This window comes from Diabrotica virgifera, chromosome 9 (genome assembly GCF_917563875.1).
Source record: "Diabrotica virgifera virgifera chromosome 9, PGI_DIABVI_V3a".
Lineage (NCBI taxonomy): Eukaryota > Metazoa > Arthropoda > Insecta > Coleoptera > Chrysomelidae > Diabrotica > Diabrotica virgifera.
The window spans coordinates 865,187-874,261 of NC_065451.1; positions in this window are offsets into that span (position 1 = coordinate 865,187).

The window sequence follows — 9,075 nt, forward strand, 5'->3', positions numbered from 1 at the left end:
AGCTCTTTAAAAAATAATTACTTTGAACCGATGAAACTTACAGATCATATAAACAATACATACACGAGTCAAGAAACTTGTGAAGTCGTAACGATTAAGTTCATTTGAGATACTAATTAGGGGGTGATTTTCCCGATTTTTTACCAAAAAAAAAGGGACTAACTTTATTTTGAGCGTAACTTGTTTACTTTTGATGCTAGAAATTTTTTTTATAAAACAAAAATGAAGCTTTTTTTAAACACTTTAAATAAGTTGTAATGAGATTTCCCCGAAATGTGCTTCATTTTTTGTTATTTCACGTTAAAGTATTCCATTTGTAATTTGATGAATATGAACCTATTTTTAATTAGCTATAACTCTGCTTCTACTAGGTATAGAAACGTAATATATACACCATTTTTTTAAATTTTTTACAGGCTATATTTTTGTTAAAAATGTTTTTTCGGAAAAATATGTACTATTTGAGTTATTTGCAAAAAACCGTCTAAAAGTGTGGTTATTTTGTTGAAAAAGTGAACACATTCACTGGCAAATAACTCGAAAAGTATTGACTTAGTGAAAAATCTCTATAGAACAAAAGTTACTTAAAATTAGTCAGTTTATCAATTTCCGAACTTACTTTGGACGAATACTTTTTCACCCCCAAGAGGGGGTGAAAAGCACCCCCGGGGCAAAAGCACATATAGGCACAATATCACTTTTGTTCTTTGACTTGTTAGCTATGTGTGTGCCAAATTTCATGTCAATCCAAGCGGTTCTTTAAAATTTAGAGGTTTTGCAATATTTAACCGTTAAAGAACGGACTAATATTTTCGAGTTATTTGCGAGTGAATATGTTTATTTTTAACAAAAAAATAATATGTTTTTGGACGGTTTTTTGCAGATAACTCAAAAAGTAAGTATTTTAGGGAAAAAAATATTCTTAATAAAAATATAGCTTATAAAAAATTGAAAAAAATGGTGTAGGTGTGAGGTCTGCAGACGCAGTAAAAGCAGAGTTGTAGCTAATGAAAAGTAGGTTCTTCTTCGTCAAATTTCAAATCGAATATTTCAATGTGAAATAACCAAAAAACAGAGCACTTTTCGGGGAAAATTCATTAAAACTGTTTTAAAGCGTTTAGAAAAAGGTTTATTTTTGTTTTTTAATAAAACTTCTAACATTAAAAATAAGTGAGTTACGCTCAAAATATTGTTGTTCCCTTTTATTTTTTGGTAGAAAAATAGCGAAAATCACCTCCTAATTAGCTTCCTAAATAAAATTAATTGTTACCGCTTCACAAATTACATTACTTATGTATTTTTAATATTATCTATAAGTTTTATTGGTTCAAAAGTACTCATTTTTGACAAAAATTGGGTTTAAAATAAAACGTTTTTTTTAATTTTGAAAAAAAATTGAATTGTTCATGGAATGAACTTAAAAATTATTAGTAATACCAAAAATCTTAAAGAGTAATAAAATGTACGTTTTGCTTTTCTGAATATTTTTGCTTTTTTGTTTTCTTGTTAGACAAAAATTGGTTATGCTATGGCTGTTCAAAATTTGCCTAAACTCGTGATTAGTTACTCGTTCAAGCCATTTTAATTACAGCTTTTTCAAAAATAAGCACTTTGAACGGATGAAACTTACAGATCATATAAATAATACATAAGCAAAGTAACTTGTGAAGTGGTAATGATAAAATTTATTTGTGATGCTAAGTAGGGGGTGATTTTCGCGATTTTTTTACCAAAAATAAAAGGGACCAACAATATTTTGAGCGTAACTCACTTTTAATGTTACAAGATTTTTTAAAAAACAAGAATAAACCTTTTTTAAATACTTTAATAAGTTGAAATGAATTTTCCCCGAAAAGTGCTCCTTTTTTGGGTTTTTTTCACATTGGAATATTCGATTTGGAATTTGATGAAGAAGAACCTACTTTCATTAGCTACAACTCTGTTTCTACTGGGTCTACAGACCTCAAGCATACATCATTTTTTTCAGTTTTTTATAAGCTATATTTTTGCTAAGAATATTTTTTTCGCTCAAATACTTACTTTTTGAGTTATCTCCGAAAGACTGTCCAAAAACATGTTTTTTTCTGTTAAAAATGAACATATTCACTTGCAAATAACTCGAAAAGTATTGACTTAGGGAAAAAACTCTATAGAACAAAAGTTGCTTAGAATTAGTCATTTTATCCAATTCCGGAGTTTTGTAAAATGGAGGGGATGTAGAATTGTAAACTTTTTCTTATATAATAATAGACAATTTCAACTACCTATTTCCAAATTTTCATCCTTCCTTTATATTTTTTTGGGGTGAGATTGTTCTTTGATCGGGCTATTAATCTTCCACTTCTCTTTCGAAATTTCCTTAGTTAATAATGTAATGCCTAGATATTTAAACTCTATCACTTGTTCTATTATCTGACCCTCCAGCTCTAATTTACATCTTAGTAGATTTTAGTAGATTATGCGTAATAATAAATTACCAACTTCTACAGTTGATTCTATAAGACAACATTGAGGGCAATAGAAGCCCTGGACATAGACGTATATCCTGGCTGGACAATCTTAGGAAATGAACTAGTAACTAGTCTAATATCAACTAATGTATTTCGAGCTGCTTTGAATAGAATAAGACGTATCAATGTGATCAAAGAAGAAATGGAAGAGGAAGATGGAACTGGAGATACAATTATATTTTTTAATTTCTTTCATAAAATAATATATACTCTCTAGAGGTGAGCGGTGTTCAGGGAAGGGAGTCTAGTGAGACTCTGATCATTATCTGTTACTTCTAACTATGTTTATTCTTGGATTGTTCATTTTCTGTAAGGTCTTGTCCCTCTCTCGGGGGTGTCTGTAACCACTAGAGGGAGCATCTCCCAAGTGGCGCGTAGGGAAATGCTCTCACCGGAATTTTCCGAAGGGTAGGTGGGAAATAAAATACCACCCGCGGACCAACAGACCAGGTGGACAGAACCCATTAGCTGTAGATCCCATAATCCGTCTAGGAGAAGGAGACTCTGAACCCAAACCCCTGGTCCTCCAGGTTGGGGTTAAGAACCTTAGCAAAGAAAATAAAAAAGAATGTGTGTGTACTTTGTACGCACGTAAGAAGTTATACTTCTATTATAATATAATTTCAACGAAATAAATATACCTACTTAACAGTTACAATACAAAAAATAACAATAATTACCAAAAATGAACCAAAACTTAACAATGCCAAATATTAAAAAAAAAAGAAAAAAGTATGAATCGTCCGGGATTTGAACCCGCAATCTCGCGACTTTTTGATCTCTGGTCCAATGCTCTACCAACAACAACAAGGCCATCAAGCCGCATGCTACTTACCTTTCAGATATACATTATTATACATCACGGTGACAAGTGAAATATAAAAATAGATGTTTTATTATTTTACGCCCAAGGAAGACAAATCCAAAGAAACAAAATTATAATAAAAAACCTTTTAAACCACTTTTTTCAAATTGCGTAAATTGTATTGTTAATATTAATGTTAATAAATGAAATATAAATATTTTGACATATCACAATTTGACAATTCACTTTTAACTGCAGTGCCTTAAAAATTTTAAAGCACTAGTGCCTTAAAGTAGCATTTTTAACGCTCCTATGGAGTCCTAAAAATTGCATTTTTAACACGTTTGTAGAAAAATATATTTAAAAACACTAATATATTCTTTCCACACATTTTCTGGACTGATACATACATAAATTAAAACATTTTGAAGAATAACTTCAAAAATATAATATGAAAACTATTTAAAAAGGCAGTGTAACTATACCTTTGTTGTTTCTCTTCCCACAAATTTTAAAACGCAACAACCATACATAACCAAACCGTCAACCGTCCAAACCACAGCTGCGCTACAGCTGCCACATTGGATAATTTTTGACATGTCATTTGAACATCCAATCAGAACAAAGTTATAATGCGCATGCGCCCGGATCGTAGGTTTTAACATATAAAAATTCACCCTCATATCGCGCGTAAAGAAGTATAACTTCAAAAAGAGGATATATATGAGACTAACAATAAAACACTGAAAACGTTCGTTTTCTATACTTCCACAAAATTTACTATTTGACTACAACTGTTTCAGCAGAGTACTCTCTCAAGTGATTTAGTTTAATATGGGTTTGCCTTTTTAAAGTTTTTAACTGAAGAGGTTGAGGAGTGGGGAGCTGTTTGTCTCGAGTTGGTCATTCTAAATTATATCTGTATTTTTTAATTTATTAATTTCCATAGATTCTAATAAAGATAGCTTAAGGCCTTTATTTTGACTATGCAGAATTTGAAACCCTTCATTAAAAGAATGATTATGATCTAGAAGGTGAAGTGCGTATGTAGAAGTGTCTGTTTTTCTATTGTTGAAAGCCCTTTTGTGTTCTGCTATTCGTTTGTCAAAGGTTCTGCCAGTTTGACCGATGTAATTTTTCGGACAGTCACCACAAGTTAGTTTGTAGACACCACTCTGTAGTTGTTTTCTCTTTCGGCTCTTATTGTTCTTAATATATTTGCGTAAGTTGTTGTTAGTTCTGAAAGCTGGTGTTATTCCTTTCTTTTTTATGTATCTGGCTATTTTTGTTATCTTGCCAGTATATGTGATAGAGCAGAAGAATTTTAAAATATTTTTAACTAGTACCATAATTAACCATTTTACACCATAATAGTACAAATCCGATCATTGCATCTGAAATTTTACACCTTCTTGTAATTTGCATAAATCAAGACTATTTTGAACTCAATAATCAAATATACACAAACAACAGTGCAGGACTTATTATGAGTAATCCTCTAAGCCCATTGCTATCAGATATATTTATGAACCGGCTTGAAACAACAATTTCTAAACATCCCGTATTTAAACAGTTCTTATATTGGTGGAGATACGTGGATGATATACTAGTATGCGTTACAGGAACTAACAGGCAACTTGACCAATTTCTATCATACATTAATTCACTTCATAGTAATATTGAGTTTACAATACAAACATAACAGAATAAGTCCATAAACTTTCTAGATGTAACAATTACCAGACTACACAACAAACATGAGTTCTCCGTATATCATAAACCTAACCATATTGACACAACTATACACAATTCATCATCCCATCCTACACAACACAAATTAGCAGCCTACCATAGCATGATACATAGACTGACAGAAATTCCCGTGTCAAAAAATAACTTCGAAATATAACTGAACATCATTAAACAAATAGCAGTAAACAATGGCTATAACAAACAAACAATTAATAAAATTTTAAACAAAAAACTCCATAATAAAGCCCTGAAATTAGTCTATCCGCCACCACAGAAAGAACCCAGTACCTTCTGCTCTATCACATATACTGGAAAGATAACAAGAAAAATAGCAAGATATATAAAAACGAAAGGAATAACACCCGCTTTTAGAACTAACAACAACTTAAGCAAATATAATAAGAACAATAAGAGGCGAAAGAGAAAACAACTAACTACAGAGTGGTGTCTACAAACTAACTTGTGGTGACTGTCCGAAAACTTACATCGGTCAAACCGGCAGAACCTTTGACAAACGGATAGCAGAACACAAAAGGGCTTTTAACAATAGAAAAACAGACACTTCTACATACGCACTTCACCTTCTAGATCATAATTATTCTTTTAATGAAGAGTTTCAAATTCTGCATATTCAAAATAAAAGCCTTAAGCTATCTTTATTTGAATCTATGGAAATTAATAAATTAAAAAATACAGATATAATTCTGAATGACCAACTCGAGACAAACAGCTCCCCACTCCTCAACATCTTCAGTTAAAGACTTTCAAAAGGCAAACCCATAATAAACTAAATCAAGTATACAAGAATTTATAAACTCACCCCCTTCAACCCCTACCGTTATCATCATTCCCCGGAATCCACAAAAAGTGAAAATAACCAGTTTAAAGACCTAAAAGCAAGGTCTAAGCCAAAAATGAATGTTTTGCTTCATCCCCTAACGAGCCACAATGGCTACTGCAGTTTAATACTTAAGGCTACAATACTCAACACTCTTATTTCAGGAAAGAAAGCAGATAGAGGGTCACTTCTGGCGGCATATTTTATTTTTAATTAATTGCTGAAATATGGGATATACCAGAATTTACAAACTCACCCCCTCCAACCCCTACCATTATCATCGTTCCACGGATTTCACAAAGAGTGAAAATAACCAGTTTAAAAACTTAAAACCAAGTGTGTATTTTTTATATTTAACTGCTGCAGGTCGAATTGTTAACAAAAAATGAATTTTTTGCTTCATCCCCTAACGAGAAACAATGGCTACTGCGGTTTAATTCTTAAGCTACAATACCCAACACTCCTATTTCAGGAACTAAAGCAAATATAGTGTCGCTTTCAGCGGCATATTTTATTGCTTAATAATTTCTAAAAGATATGGTATACAACAACTTACAAACTCACCCCCTCCAACCCCCACCGTTATCATCATCCACCGGATTTCACAGAAAGTCAAAATTACCAGTTTGAAAACCTAAGACCAGGTGGGTATTTTTTTCCTAAGCAACTGCTGCAGGTCTACGCCAAAAACGATTTTACTGCTTCATCCCCTAACGAGCAACAATGGCTACTGCGGTTTAATTCTTAAGCTACAATACCCAACACTCCTATTTCAGAAACGAAAGCAGATAGAGTGTCGCTATCAGCGGCATATTTTATTGCTTATTAATTTCTGAAAGATATGGTATACAACAACTTAGAAACTCACCCCCTCCAACCCCCACCGTTATCATCATTCCCCGGATTTCACAGAAAGTCAAAATTACCAGTTTGAAAACCTAAGACCAGGTGGGTATTTTTCCCTAATCAACTGCTGCAGGTCTACGCCAAAAACGATTTTATTGCTTCATCCCCTAACGAGCAACAATGGCTACTGCGGTTGAATACTTAAGCTACAACACTCAATTCTCCTATTTCAGTAACGAAAGCAAAATATTAAGCTAGAAAAGCCAACATTCACATATCCGGAAAGAAAGTAGATAGAGAGTTGCTTCCGGCGGCCTATTTTATTGCTAATTAATTGCTAATTTATTACGCAAATTACAAAATTATAGCTTCAACCCCTTTAGAGATACAGGTGGCTTAATATTAAGCTAGAGTAGCCAACATTCATATTTCCGGAACGGAAGTAGATAGAGGGTAACTTCGGGCGATATATTTTATAGCTAATTAATTGCTGAAAGATTGGGTATACAAGAATTTACAAACTCACCCGCTTCAACCCCTACCGTTATATAAACATTCCCCGGAATCCAAAAAACTTGAAAATAACCAGTTTAAAGACCTAAAACCAAGTGGGTATTTTTTGCTTATTAATTGCTACAGGTCTAAGCCAAAAATAAATGTTTTGCTTCACCCCCTAACGAGCCTTAATTTCTACTGCGGTTTAATACTTAAGGCTGCAATACCCAACACTCTTATTCCAGGAAAGAAAGCAGATAGAGGGTCGCTTCTGGTGGCATATTTTATTTTTAATCAATTGCTGAAAGATGGGGTATACCAGAATTTACAAACCCACCCCTCCAGCCCCTACCCTTATCATCGTTCCCCGGATTTCACAAAGAGTGAAAATACCCAGTTTAAATACTTACAACCAAGTGGGTATTTTTTGCCAATTAATTTCTGCAGGTCTACGCAATAAACGAACTTTTTGCTTCGTCCCCTAACGAGAAATAATGGCTACTGCGGTTTAATACTTAAGCTACAATACCCAACACTCCTATTTCAGGAACGAAAGTAGATAGAGGGTATCCGCAGATAGCGGCCTATAAAATATGCCGCTTCCAGCGGCATCTTTTATTGCTAGTTAATTGCTGAAATATACGGTATACAACAATTTAAAAACTCACCCCCTTCAACCCTACCGTTATCATCATTCGACGGATTTCACAGAAAGTGAAAATTGCTAGTTTAAAAACCTAAGACCAAGTGGGTTTTTTTTCCTAAGTAACTGCTGTAGGTCTACGCCAAAAACGATTTTATTGCTTCATCCCCTAACGAGCAACAATGGCTATTGCGGTTGAATACTTAAGCTACAATACCCAACACTCCTATTTCAGGAACCAAAGCAGATAGGGGTCGCTTCCAGCGGCATATTTTATTTCTAATTAATTGCTGAAAGATGGGGTATACCATAATTTACAAACTCACCCCCTCCAACCCCTACCTTTATCATCGTTCCCCGGATTTCACAAAGAGTGAAAATAACCAGTGTAAAGACTTAAAACCAAGTGGGTATTTTTCGCCAATTTATTGCTGCAGGTCTACGCTAAAAACGATTTTTTTGCTTCATCCCCTAACGAGAAACAATGACTACTGCAGTTTAATACTTAAGCTACAATACTCTATCTGCTTTCGTTCCTGAAATAGGAGTGTTGGGTATTATAGCTTAAGTATTAAACTGCAGTAGTCATTGTTTCTCGTCAGGGGATGAAGCAAAAAAATCGTTTATGACATAGACCTGCAGCAATAAATTGGCAAAAAATACCCACTTGGTTTTAAGTCTTTAAACTGGTTATTTTCACTCCTTGTGAAATCTGGGGAACGATGATAGTGGTACGGGTTGGAGGGGGTGGGTTTGTAAATTCTGATATACCCCATCTTTCAGCGATTAACTAGCAATAAAATATGCCGCTCGAAGCGACCCTATATCTGCTTTGGTTCCTGAAATAGGAGTGTTGGGTATTGTAGCTTAAGTAATGAACCGCAGTAGCCATTGTTTCTCGTTAGGGGATGAAGCAAAAAATTCTTTTTTTACGTAGAACTGCAGCAATTAATTGGCAAAAACACACACTTGGTTTTAAGTCTTTAAACTGGTTATTTTCACTCTTTGTGAAATCCGGGGAACGATGATCATGGTAGGGGTTGGAGGGGGTGGGTTTGTAAATTATGTTATACCCCATCCTTCATCAATTAATTAGAAATAAAATATACCGCCAGAAGTGACCTATCTGCTTTCTTTCCTGAAATAGGACTGTTGGGTATTGTAACCTTAAGTATTAAACCGCAGT